General features: G+C 45.6%; 1 pseudogene; it reads right to left on the bottom strand.

Annotated features, from left to right (window-relative positions):
- Positions 1-202: 202 nt before the first annotated feature.
- LOC100359225 (actin, cytoplasmic 2-like) lies at positions 203-1,447 on the bottom strand (annotated as a pseudogene).
- Positions 1,448-14,363: the final 12,916 nt, after the last annotated feature.

A 14,363-nucleotide genomic window follows, 5' to 3' on the forward strand; every position in this document is an offset into this window, starting at 1 on the left:
GGGGTGGGAGGATGGATATGGGGGGGGGGGAACCACTATATTCCTAAAGTTGTACCTATGAAATTTGCGTTCATTAAATAAGAGCTTTTAGAAAAAAAAGGAAAGTAGAATTAACTATGAGATTAATTTTTTAATTTATGTAATTGCATTTTTGTTTATATTTCCTTGTTACTTCTTAATATGTATTGCTAATGGTCAAATAATTATTTTGTAAATTTAAAAAAAATTAAAAAAAGAGGACTCAAGTACGAGGTCAGAAATCAGCAACAGTTTTGTGTCCCAGTGCTGACATTACGACAACTTTGTTTTTAGACGCTATACTAGTTTGGCAAGGCTGGCACGAGGTGTGCACATTTGCCAGAGCAAACCTAACTTCCGCATCAGCTCACGTGGCATTTGCTGTGCATGATGGAGGGGCCCAACTCGTCGTACTCTTCCTGCTGGAAGGTGGACAGTGAGGCCAGGATGGAGCCGCCGAGCCACATCGAGTCCTTGTGCTCAGGAGAAGTGATGATCTTGATCTTCATGGTGCTGGGCGCCAGGTGCTAATCTCCTTCTGCTTGCCCTCGGCAATGCGGGGGTACATGGTGGTCCCCCGGCAGCACCGGGTTGCTGTACAAGTCCTTATGGATGTCCACATCACACTTCATGATCGACGTGAAGGTGGTCTCATGGATGCCACACGACTCCATGCCCAGGAAGGAGGGCTGGAAGAGTTTCTCTGGTCAGCGGAAGCATTCTTTGCTGTTGGTGATCACCTGGCGGTCAGGCAGCTCTTAGCTCCTCTCCAGGGACGAGGAGGACACGGCCGTGGCCATGTCCTGTTCAAGTCTAGCAACACACAGCACAGCTTCTCCTTGATGTCGGGCATGATCTCGCGCTGGGCTGTAGTGGTGAAGGTGGAGCCGTGCTCTGTGGGGATCTTCACGAGGTAGTCCGTATGGTCGTGGCCGGCCAGGCTCAGCGGGAGGATGGCGTGCTGCACCTCGTAACCCTCGCAGATGGGCACCGTGTGCTTGATGCCGTTGCCCGAGGCCATCACAATGCCGGTGGCGCGACTGGACGCATGCAAGTGGCAGCACGGCCTGGATAGCCATGGCCAGCGTGCTGAACCTCTCGAACATGGTCTGTGTCGTCTTCTCGCGGTTGACCTTGGGGTTTAGCGAGCCCTCTGTCAGCAGCACCAGGTGCTCCTCGGGGGCCCATGCGCAGCTCGTTGTAAGAAGGTGTGGTGCCAGATCTTCTCCATGTTGTCCCAGTTGGTGACAGTGCCAGTGCTCGATGGTGTACGTTAGCCTCAGGATGCCGCGCTTGCTCTGTGCCTCATCAGCCATGTACGAGTCCTTCTGGCCCATGCCCACCATCACGTCCTGGTGCCGATGGAGGGGAACACCTTGCACATGCCAGAGCCACTGTCTATGACAGACACGGCAATCTCCTCTTCCATGGCTGTCGTCAGCGCAGCGGACAGCGGAATGGCGAGCAAACATAGAGAGCAGCCGGATTTGGAGAGGGAGCGAAGATTTTTAAATACAAAAATGAAGTAGGTCATATTATTTATTTTTTTGAAATAATGATTTATTAATTTATTTGGAAATCAGATTTAGAGTGAGAGAGAGAGAGGGAGAGAGAGAGAGAGAAAGAGAGAGAGAGAGAGAATCTTCTATCTCCTGATTCACTCCCCAAATGCCTACAATAACTGGGACTGGGACAGGCCAAAGTCAGGAGACAAGAACTCCATCTGGATATCTCACATGGGTGACAGGGACTTAAATCCATCTTCTGCTGCTTTTCCCAGGCCATTAGTAATTAGTAGGGAGCTAGATCAGAAGTGTAGCAGCCGGGACATGAACCAGCACCCATATGGGATGCCTGCATTGCAGGCCATGGCTTTACTTGCTATGCCACAATGCTGACCTCAGTTCTTTCTCTCTTTCTCTTCCTTTCCTTCCTTCCTTCCTCCCTCCTTTCTCTCTCTCTCTCTCTCTTTCTTTCTTTCCTTCATATTTTGTCCTGCAGGATTCTTAGAAACTTTTTTTTAAGATTTTATTTTTTTATTTGAGAGGTAGAGTTACAGAGAGAGAGAGAGAGACAGAGAGAAAGGTCTTCCATCAACTGGTTCACTCCCCAAATGGTCACGACAGCTACAGCTGGGCCAGTCTGAAGCCAGGAGCCAGGAGCTTTTCCAGGTCTCCACTTGGGCCATCTTCCACGGCTTTCCCAGGCCACAGCAGAGAGCTGGATCAGAAGGGAAGCAGCCGGGTCACAAACCAGTGTCCATATGGGATGCCGGCATCACAGGTGGAGGCTTAGCTCACTATGCCACAGCGCTGGCCCACATATTATTTCTTGATTTTTTTAAAAAAATCTAAGTGAATGCATGTCAGAAGATATTTAGTTTATCCTCTGACTTGTTGTTGCTGTGACCTGAATGTGTGTGTGCCCCTCAGACTCATACGTTGAAGCCTAATCTCCAACGCAATGACAGTATTAAGAGGTGGGGAACTGGGGAGGTGGTGAGCCCTCATGAATGATTAGTGACCTTGAGAGAAAGGCCCAAGAACCCTGGTTTGCCCCTTCCCCCTCATGAAGCCATGCAGAACGCACCAGCTCTGAGAGGGGAGCCCCCACCAGACAGTCTTCTGCTGCCTTGACCTTGGACTTGCTCCTGTGCAGACCTGTGAGCAATACATTTTTGGTGTTTTTCAATGACCCAGTCTAAGATGCTTGATTACAACAGTCGGGAGGGACTGTGACAGTGCTTACATACTTACCATGATGTAGTTTTCTCTCTTTCCCTCCCTTCTCCCCTTTCATTCTGCATTTTGGAAAGGATAATATGTTTTTGGATTTTACTTCATTTTTAGCAAACTTGTGGATCTGAAGGAAATGTTGGCTAGATGGGCTCATCGTGATGTCATTACTGTACCTTCAAGGCAGATGTAAAATTAAGTTTTTTCCAAGCCAGCACTTGCTATGATGGAAGGGATTGGGGATAGAGGAGTTTCTGTCCTTCTATTCTTAGGGCCTCTCAGAGTTTCCTCTGAGAGCCATCAAAAAGGAATAGGAATGCTCTATTAAAATAGTTCACCTTTATTCTTTTTCTCAACTCTCCACCCATTTGTACTGTTAGTAGCACAAATTCCTACAGATAAGAAACTCCAGGCTGGCATGAGCACTCCTGAAGTCTAGTCCTGATTACTAGAAGCAATGGTATGACATTAGTCAAGTCCCACAGGCCACTGAGTGCCTCTTCTGAAGTCAAGCATAGAGTTTAGGTATGATTTTATCCTTCCTCTCCATCTCTAAGATGCAAGATTTTTCTTCTTCTTAACTTTATTGAGCTTTATTTATTCTCCAGATGCAAGGAGAAAGGAAACCTTGTTTGGAAAACAAGCATCAAAGAAGTTGAAAAACAGTAGTGGAAGAGTTGTCTGAGAAATAAGGGAGGTGAACTAATTGCCACTCTTCTTTTAGGTCCCATTTGCTAAAAAGTAGCAGAATAGTTTCAGACACATCCTCCCCACATTTTAACACTGTTTAGATTAAGTCTGAACTTGAGATTCTGTTACAAAAAGGGTACAATGTAAAGCATTGGGAAAGATGTAAGTTCACAATATATAGGTTATCAACAGGGAAGACAAAGCTCAGGTGAGATAAAATGGAATGGGAAGTACAGTAAAATCCTAGAGGCTATTTAAACATTCAAAAAAAAAAATCAGAGATAAAGAACTTACTGACTTGCCACTGACCAGCTGCGAGCTCTGCCTACCTCCATTATTTGTGGAAATTGGAACCCTTTGTTTTATGGAGTTGTTGATTTTCTAGTGTGGCTTATGAAAATTGGTCTTTATTACTTCATAAATAAGATATTAGACTAATGATCAAATTATTGTGATAATATGAGGAAGATATAATTTCACCTTTAAATGTGAGGCTATGGGGCTGGCACTGTGGCATTGCAGGTAAAGCTGCAGCCTTCAGTGCCGACATCACATATGGGAGCTGGTTTGAGTCCTGGCAGCTCCATTTCCAGTCCAGCTCTCTGCTATGGCCTGGGAAAGCAATAGAAGATGGCCCAAGTCCTTGAGCCCCTGCACCTGTGTGGGAGACCCAGAAAAAGATCCTGGCTCCTGGCTTTGGATTGGCGCAGCTCTGGCCATTGCAGCCAATAGGGAGTGAACCAGCATATGGAAGACCTCTCTCTCTCTGCCTCCCCTTCTATCTCTGTATAACTCTGACTTTCAAATAAATAAATAAATCTTAAAAAAAAAAAAAGTGAGCCGGCACCGCAGCTCAATAGGCTAATCCTCCACCTAGCAGCGCTGGCACACTGGGTTCTAGTCCCGGTCGGGGCGCCGGATTCTTTCCCAGTAGCCCCTCTTCCAGGCCAGCTCTCTGCTGTGGCCAGGGAGTGCAGTGGAGGATGGCCCAAGTGCTTGAGCCCTGCACCCCATGGGAGACCAGGATAAGTACCTGGCTCCTGCCATCGGATCAGCGTGGTGCGCCGGCCACATCGCACCAGCTGCTGCGGCCATTGGAGGGTGAACCAACGGCAAAGGAAGACCTTTCTCTCTGTCTCTCTCTCTCACTATCCACTCTGCCTGTCAAAAATAAATAAATAAATAAATAAAATAAAATAAAAATAAAAAGTGAGGCCATTTAACTTCATTTGGTGATAGCAGAAAAGAAACCACTTGACCTTACAAAGAAAATAAAGAAGAATTACATGTCAGATTGAATCTATCATTGCTAAAAACCCTCTGCAGGAGACTGTTTTATGGGAAACAAGATTCAAGTACTTCATCATGCTTTATGATTTTTTGTTTAGTTCCCTCTATTCAAAAGCAATTATTTAGGATTAGAGGTTCTATATAATTTCTTTTTTTTTTTTAAAGGTTTATTTATTTATTTGAAAGTCAGAGTTACACAGAGAGAGGAGAGGTAGAGAGAGAGAGAGAGGTCTTCCATCCGATGGTTCACTCCCCAGTTGGTCGCAATGGCTGGAGCTGTTCTGATCTGAAGCCAAGAGCCAAAAGCTTTTTCCGGGTCTCCCACATGGATGTAGGGGCCCAAGGACTTGGGCCATCTTCCACTGCTTCCCCAGGCCACAGCAGAGAGCTGGATCGGAAGAGGAGCAGCCAAGACTAGAACCTGTGCCTATATGGGATGCCGGTGCTTCAGGCCAGGGCATTAACCTGCTGTGCCACAGTGCCGGCCCCAGGTTCCATATCATTTCAAGGGCTCCTTTTTAAAAGCACAAAAGAAAAATTTTAAAGATGCCCACTTCAGAGTACTTGTATATTTTTATATTTGGTAATTGGGAGAAGATAAAAGTACCAAGGAGGGGCTGGCACTGTGGCAAGGCAGGTAAGGCCATTGCCTGCAGTAACGGTATCCCATATGGGCCCTGATTCAAGTCCCAGCTGCTCCACTTCTGATCCACCTCCGTGCTGTGGCCTGGGAAAGCAGTGGAAGATGGCCCAAGTCCTTGGGCCTCTGCACTCAAAAGGAAGACCTGGAAGAAGCTTCTGGCCCTTGCCTTTGGATTGGCACAGCTCCAGCTGTTGCAGCCATCTGGGGGAGTGAACCAGCAGATGGAAGGCCTCTCTCTCTCTCTTTCTCTCTGCTTCTCCTCTCTGTGTGTAACTCTGCCTTTCAAATAAATAAAGATTTATTCACTTATTTGAAAGGCAGAGTTACACACAGAGAGAAGGAGAGGCAGAGAGAGAGAGAGAAAGAGAGAGAAAGAGGTCTTCCATTTACTGGTTCACTCCCCAATTGGCCACAATGGCTGGAGCTGTGCAGATCCAAAGCCAGGAGCACGAGACTCCCCCGGGTCTCCCATGTTGGTACAGGGGCCCAAGGACCTGGGCCATCTTCCACTGCTTTCTCAAGCCATAGCAGAGAGCTGGGTCAGAAGTGGAGCAGCTGGGACTCGACGTAGCACCCATATGGGATGCCGGCGCTGCAAGCGGCAGCTTTACCTGCTACACCACAGTGCCAACCCCAATGAATAACTCTTTAAAAAAAAAAAAAAACACAAGAGATTCTTCAAAAAGTTTATGGAAAGCATGTAGTACCAAAAAACTGTAGTGGATTTAAGCATATTTTTATTTATTTATTTTTAAGATTTCATTTATTTACATGAGAGGTAGAGTTAGAGAGAGAGAGAGAGAGAGAAAGAGAAAGGTCTTCATCTGCTGGTTCACTCACCAAATGTAACAGCCAGAGCTGAGCCAATCTGAAGCCAGGAGTCAGGAGCTTCATCTGGGTCTCCATGCGGGTGCAGGGGCCCAAGCACTTGTGCCATCTTCTGCTGCTTTCCCAGGCCATAGCAGAGAGCTGGATCAGAAGAGAAGCAGTTGGGACTAGAACCAGTGCCCATATGGGATGCCAGCCCTGGAGGAGGAGAATTAACCCACTGCACCACAGCACCAGCCCTTAAACATATTTTTGCAGTAAAATTAACTTTCCATTTTCCATAAAGCTTTGTGAAGTATCCTTATATACAAAAACTGCCATGAATTTAGGCCATTATTAATGAAATTTGATTGATTATACTTAGTAGCTGTATACATTTAAAGCAAATTGCTTATGTTATCTGGAGACACTCTGCAGACTACAGGTAATTATAGCATGCAAAACAACCTGGATGATCTCTCATATTCTCTCTGCAGGGCCCGAGGTCCAAAAGTAGAAAGTACTATCTACCTTTCCACAGCAAGGACAGCCATCCAGGCCATGGGGTGGGGGTGAACACATAAGGTGTATGGTGGTTGAGCTTTCCTTCTGAAGTTAGTGTTATGGCAACAAAGCATGTATGGAAAAAATAGGTCAGTTTTTTTTTCCTCCCTTGAACATTGTCCTGCTGTAAGATTTGTGCATCGCCCTGCCATGCTCCCCCACCTCTCAGTACTTCTCTAAGAGGGGTGGTTTCTGTGCTTAGTGGTTTCACGTACAGGCAACATTTAATAAGACAAAGCCAAACTGAAACACATGAATGCTAGGAGAAAATGGGGAAACTGTATGATTAATAAAACCAGAAAAACAATCACCATCCAATATTATGATCATATTATAAAAAATACATATGTCAAAATGAGGAAGAACATAATCCCAACACCAGTTTAAGTTGAATGAATTTAATTTAATGGAAAATTGACTGCACTGTCCTTATTTTTCTTGTTTTCCAGGAGACTGGTAAAATGTCTTTATGGATTAGTAACTGGGAATCAGTTCTCAGAGGATAGAAGTATAATTTTAATTTTAATTAAGTTAAATTTTATTCAATAATTTCCCATTCCTTCTACCTAGAATTTATTTTAAAGTATTTTAAGAAAAGCTTGGATAATTTCTTCTATGATGAACAAAGCTTCAAACAGGTCTAAATGCAATGTTTATTTCTTTGATTAAATTCTATTATCTTCCTCTGGATATATTCTATGATAAAAATACATTGCTTCATTCCCCAAAACTATTTGAACTGGCTTAGAGCATATATTATAATAAACTAAATCAACAAGAGAGGAAATTGAAATAAGGGAAAAGCAAAAATCAGGAAATAAAGAAAAAAGGAGACAAAAACACATGATGAGAGTCCTGTACAGATTGAGCATCCCTAATCTGAAATCTGAAGTACCTCAAAATCTAAAACTTTTTGCATGTCAACATGATGTCACAAGTGGAAAATTCCATACCTGACCTCTTGTGACAGGTAGCAACAAAAATGCAGGCATTCTGAAAACCTGCATAAAATTACCTTCAAGCTATAGGTGTTAAAAGGCATGTGAAACAGAAATGAATTGCATGTTTAGACTTGGGTCCCATTCCCCAGATCTCATTATGTATATGCAAATACTATATTTCAAAATCCAAATACATCTGAAATCCAAAACACTTCTGGTTCCTAGCATTCCAGATAAAGAAATACTCAGTCGGTATCCTGTAAGCCTCATATACAAGCCTAAGACTGAACAGCCAAAAGAAAGCAGATTTGTAAATTATCTGTCAATGCATAAAAATTATTCAAACCTAACTACTTCAAGTAACAAATGTTATTGTCTCTGAGGATAAGGAATCTAGGAGTGGTTTATCCGGGTGGTTTTGCCTCAGAGTTTTTCTTTTTTTTCTTTTTTCTTTTCTTTTTTTTTTTTTTTTTTTTGACAGGCAGAGTGGACAGTGAGAGAGAGACAGAGAGAAAGGTCTTCCTTTACTATTGGTTCACCCTCCAATGGCCGCCGCGGCAGGTGTGCTGCAACCGGTGCACTGCGCTGATCCGAAGCCAAGAGCCAGGTGCTTCTCCTGGTCTCCCATGGGGTGCAGGGCCCAAGGACTTGGGCCATCCTCCACTGCCCTCCCAGGCCACAGCAGAGAGCTGGACGGAAAGAGGGGCAACCGGGACAGAAACTGGGACTAGAACCCGGTGTGCCAGCGCCGCAGGCAGGGGGTTAGCCTATTGAGCCATGGTGCCGGCCTGTCTCAGAGTTTTTCATGACCTGCAGTAATGTGAAGGCTTGACTGGGGATGAAGCACTGACTTCCAAGACAGTTCATGGCATGGCAGCTGGCTGAGGCTAAGGACTTCAGCTACTTGCTGGTCTACAAGTGGCAGAAAGCATTAGTTATCCCCTGTACCTCTCCACAGGGTTGAGTAAAGGTCCTAACAGTGTGGCAGCTGAATTCCCCAGAGTGATTAGGAGAGAAGGAGCGAGAAGTTGTGTTGCTTTTTATGATCTGGTCTTAGAACAATATACTGACATTTCTGTAGTATTTTGTGGGTCACATAGACCACAGCTGATACATTGTGGGACATATTAAGCCAGAATGAGAGTATCAGGAGGCTGGAATCATTGGGGTTGCCTTGGTAGATGATCGATACAGTGATCAAATTATAATATTCTGTGTCAGTTTAAAAACAAACCAGTTTCTGGGGAAAAGAAAAGTTTTTTTTTTTTTTTGACTGAGATATCAAAGAGATTTATTTCATGGAAATGCATCAAAGAGATATTATATGAAATTGTGTCCATCTCTCAAGAATAGAACTAAAACAGGTGTACTAGTGAGTTGCATATAAATGTTTCTTATGTTACTACCTTAATGTAAATCAATAGTATAAAGATGAAATGTCATTCAGCATTGATGGAAAAATCTACCAGTCAGTCAAAATCTGAAGTGTTCACATGTACCAGCATAATCCACAGATTCTCTTTAGGGAAACTGGAATGATGCTTTTCAAACTGGGATAATTTTACCCTAGGATTATGCATATGAACATGCCAGGGGGACTGAAAACCAAACAATTACAAAACATTAAATCTACAAGAAATGTGAAAATTTGGCCATTAAGTGGTACACAGTGGAAACTTTGGTTGAACAATTTGTTTTCTCTACTTTCACATAATAGGAGTTTGTGGTGTTTTGTCTCTCCTAGTATTTCTGAAGGTCTGTTGTGGGGAGCAACTCGGACTAGACTAAGTTACTGGAATTAAGACTTATTCTATGCATCTGCTCTCCCACAATATGGCGCTGGGAGAGTGGGAGAGAAGAAAACAGCTTCTACACAGCGGCCTCCAGTTCAACCAATAAACAGCAGGACCTGCTCCTGATTGGAGGAGAGCAGCGTACTCGGCGTGTGGGTAGCAGAGTTGGGATTGGTGGAAGAGGACTATAAAGGAGGAGAGAAACAACATGCACCAGGAACATCTATCTGAAGGAACACCTGTGCAGCCCCTGAGAGAGCCGGCCGGTGGTGTGCCGCTCCCCCGCAGAAGTGGGGAAAGTGGCAGGGGGAACCGCCCTTCCACGGAGGTGGAAGGGTCGGTAGCCAACCCGGGAAGAACCAGCAGCAAACCCGGGAAGGGCCGAGCAGACAAAAGAACAGCGCAGGGTCTTGTGTCATTCCTCCACGAAGAGGGGGAGCGACATAATGGGGCCGTGACTTGGATATGAAGCCTAGGCAGGGTTTAGTGTCGTTCCTCCACGAAGAGGGGGAGCGACATAATGGTGCCGTGACTCGGATAGGAAACCTAGGAGGGAAGAAGCGGGAAGAAGTGGGAAAAATACCAGAGAGAGAGACTAGCAAAGAGCCTAGGGAAAAGCCGGACGGAAAAGGTGCCGAAATAAGCTATCAAAAGCCTAGGCATAGACTCGGATACAGACTACGGGGGGAAGCTGGGAGAAATCTCTAAGGTTGAAAGCGAAAGTGAAACCTAGAAGAAACTTAGACTCGGACACGGACTGTGGGGAGAAGCCAGGAAAAGTGAGAGGGGAATATTGTTGGAAGAAAAGTTAGGAAACATACCGGGTAGAGAAAAATGTTAGGGAGGATGAAGCCGTGGGGACAGGCTGAGGTGGAGACGTAAGCTAGCTTGGGATTCTTCAAGTCAGCCTGGGGAGCAAAAGGCGAAAAGCTAAAACTAGAGGCGGACGCGTAAGCCAGGTTGGAATCCGTCAGATTAGCCCGGGGAGCAAAAGACGGGAAGCCAAACCAAAAGGCGTAGACATGAGCTAGGTTGAATTCGCCAGGTTAGCCCGGGGAACTTAGACTGAATACCGGTGGTGGAAACGTAAGCTAGGCTGTGTGATTCGCGGAAGCTGCCGCACACAGAGAGAGTGCGTGGGGCACAAGTGGGGAGAGCACACGGGGCGCGAATAGATAGGGAACGTGGGGCTAGCGTGAGGCCGTGGTGCGGGCGCGAAGGGCACAGAGACCGCGGAGTGTGCGTGAAGCTGGGAAGCCGCCGCGGGGCGAGGCGCCGAGAAGCAGCCTCGGGGCAGGCGCTGGGAAGCCGCGGGGATAAGAGAAACAGAAGTTTAGAAGTAAAACGAGAGAAATAGGAATGCTGGCAGATAGAAATAGGAGAAATAGGAATGCCCGGAGATAGAGAAATAGAGAAAAATAAGGCCTCCCCACAACACGGCAATGAGAGAGCTTGGATTCGGTCTGCCTGATTAGTAAGATGATAAGCACCTGTGGGCGGCTGCAGGTCACCGAAGACAGGCACGTTATCAACACCAATAAGTCTCCCCACAAGACGGCAATGAGAAGGCTTGGACTCGGTTTGCCTGATTGGTAGGGCTTGTAAGCACCTGCAGGCAGTTCTAGCAGAGCAGAGCATGCGCTGTAGGGCACCGAACACAGGCACGCATCAGCGCCTAAAAACCTCCTCACAACATGGCAAAGAGAGGACCCAGATTCGGTTTGCCTGATTGGTAGGGCTTGTAAGCACCTGTGGGCAACTCTAGCAAGCAGAGCAGAGTGTGTGCTGTGGGGCACCGAAGACAGGCGCGTATCAACGCCAAAAATAAAAAGAAAGGGGGATCTGTGGGGAGCAACTCGGACTAGACTAAGTTACTGGAATTAAGACTTATTCTATGCATCTGCTCTCCCACAATATGGCACTGGGAGAGGAGGAAACAGCTTCTACACAGCTGCCTCCAGTTCAACCAATAAACAGCAGGACCTGCTCCTGATTGGAGGAGAACAGCGTACTCGGTGTGTGGGTAGCAGAGTTGGGATTGGTGGAAGAGGACTATAAAGGAGGAGAGAGACAACATGCACCAGGAACATCTATCTGAAGGAACACCTGTGCAGCCCCCGAGAGAGCTGGCCGGTGGTGTGCCGCTCCCCCGCGGAAGTGGGGAAAGTGGCAGGGGGAACCGCCCTTCCACGGAGGTGGAAGGGTCGGTAGCCAACCCGGGAAGAACCAGCAGCAAACCTGGGAAGGGCCGAGCAGACAAAAGAACAGCGCAGGGTCTTGTGTCGTTCCTCCACGAAGAGGGGGAGCGACATAATGGGGCCATGACTTGGATATGAAGCCTAGGCAGGGTTTAGTGTCGTTCCTCCATGAAGAGGGGGAGCGACAGTCTGTCTCAGTTTTCTAAGTGATAGAATTAGGAAACATCTCAAAGTCCCATAACCACATCTATTCTCCAAACCTGGAACATTCTGGTTACCTTTTATCACTGATTTCCAGCATTTTTCCACTGTTGTCAGAGACTATGTAACTTCAGTCTGATGACCATTCTGTGGCACACTGTGTAGCCAAACACAGAATTAACTTTGACAAATGTCCACATATATGCAAAACTGTGTGTTCTGTGGTGAGTGTTTGGCCTCGTGGTTAATGTGCTTGTTAAGATGCCTACACCTGGGGCTGGCATTGTGGTACAGAAGTTAAACAGACACCTACCACACTGGCAACCCTTAGTGGATCTCTTAACTGCTCAGCTTCCAATCTAGAAGCCTGATAATGTACCTAGGAAAGCAGTAGAAGACAGCTCAGGTACCATGGGCTGTGTTACCCAGGTGAGAGATCATGATGGAGTTCTTGGTTCCTGGCTTTCAGTCTGACCAGGGTGTTGTAGCCATCTGGGAAGTGAACCAGTGGATGGACGATCTCCCTCTTTCTCTGTCACTCTGCCTTCCAAATAAAGAAATAATTTAAAAAATTATATTTATGTATTTGAAAGAGTTAGAGAGAGAGAGAGAGAGAAAGTCTTCCATCTGGTGTTCATTTCCCAGATGGTTGCAATGGCCAGAGCTGTGCCAATCTGAAGCCAGGAGCCAGGAGCCTCTTCCGGGTCTCTCATGCAGGTGCAGGGGCCCAAGGACTTGGACCATCTTTTACTGCTTTCCATGCCATAGCAGGGAGCTAGATTGGAAGTAGAGCATCTGGGACTTGAACTGGTGCCCATGTGGGATGCCAACGCTGCAGAGCAGGGCTTTAACCTGCTGTACCACAGTGCCAGCCCTGAGAGTATTATTTTAATTCTACATATTCCTTATGATATTTTGGCTTGATTTTTAATTATTTACAGAGAGGTACAAGCTTCTCCAAAAAATTTGTGCAAAATTGGAATTTAAAGATAAGTTTTAGTGCAAAAATTTTACAATCCATACATAATATTTTCATAATATGTATTTTCCATAAACCTTCTGAAGTATCCTCATAAATTAATTTTTTACACTATTGCTTTGACCTATCTAACATCTTTTTATTTCTGGCATAAACATGTGGCTGCAATGGCCAGAACTGGGCCAGGGCAAAACCAGGAACCAGGAGCTTCACCCAGGTCTCTCACTTGGGTGGCAGGGGCTCAAGTGCATGGGCTATCTTCTGCTGCTTTCCCCAGGCCATTGTCCAAGCAGCTGGATAATAAACGGTACAGCTGGGACAAGAACAGATGCTTATATGGGATGCCAACATCACAGGTGGCAGCTTTCCCCGTTATGTCACAATGCTGGCCCCAAACTTGCCTCTTTACATAATATATGGACCAGAATGGCAAAAATGATAAATCTTGTGTATAAGTTTTTATATATATAAATATTTATATATATTAAGTATATATAAAGTAGAACACCTTAGCTGGTACAATAAGTCGGATTTTTGAAGAGTGCTCATATGGCAGTGGGGAGACAGTGTATACCAGCTCATGAAATTGGTTTGTTAAGTTGCCTCTGTGTGTTACTGAGGAATAATAAAAAGTTGAGGGCATTGAAAAAACATTTGCAAAGTCACTTGAAGGTCATGGGAACTTTTTGGTATCTCCAAAAGTCCTTTTTATCAACTGCAGTGGGAGAGTAGAAATAGCTGAAATCCTTACTCAAATCTTAACAGCCCGAGTCACCAAGCCTCAGAGACAATGGAATGCTCAACCAAGGCTTGCTTGGTATTCCAGGGTGAAGGCTTGGAGGGAAGCTGGAGATCCTGACATGGATGAGGACATCTGTGGATAACGCCTAAGGCTTCGGATCCTCAGAGTTCTCTGAACCCTTAGAGCTTCCAGAGGCACCCAACCTTCCCTTCTGAAATCTGGTGCTCCCATCTCATATTACCAATGGGCATCACTGAGGTCTCTGCCCTGCTCTAGGGGCTCTCTGAGATCTGTCTTTACTTCCTTTCCTGGCTGCCAGGCCAATGTGTAACTAAGATTAAGTTATTACCCATCCAGCGACATGCTAGCCTTGACATGGAGAGAAAAAGACCATACCCTAAAGGAGCTGCAAGAATTAGCATGCACTGGAAGGAGCTAGGAGAGGTTCTTGGTCAACGTGGCTAAAACTAAAGACTGGATAAGGATGAGCTTGTTGGGGCCACTCTCTTGGGATATGAGATTTGATACCCTGGCAAGGACTTCAGATGATGTTGCAAGCTCATTGCTAGGGTGGCTCTTAGAAGCTTAGAGAAAATGATGGCTCAGGCTGAATGAAACTGAAATTCCTGTATCCCCCAGGTTATCTTGAGAGGGATATAAGATCTTACATATAGGCAAGAAAGTTGGAAATTCTTGGCACTTATGCCAGGAAAAGTTGTAGTTTCTCCTTTCTAGCAATTCTGAGGAAAATTTTTGATAATA

This window comes from Oryctolagus cuniculus, chromosome 4 (genome assembly GCF_964237555.1).
Source record: "Oryctolagus cuniculus chromosome 4, mOryCun1.1, whole genome shotgun sequence".
Classification (NCBI taxonomy): domain Eukaryota; kingdom Metazoa; phylum Chordata; class Mammalia; order Lagomorpha; family Leporidae; genus Oryctolagus; species Oryctolagus cuniculus.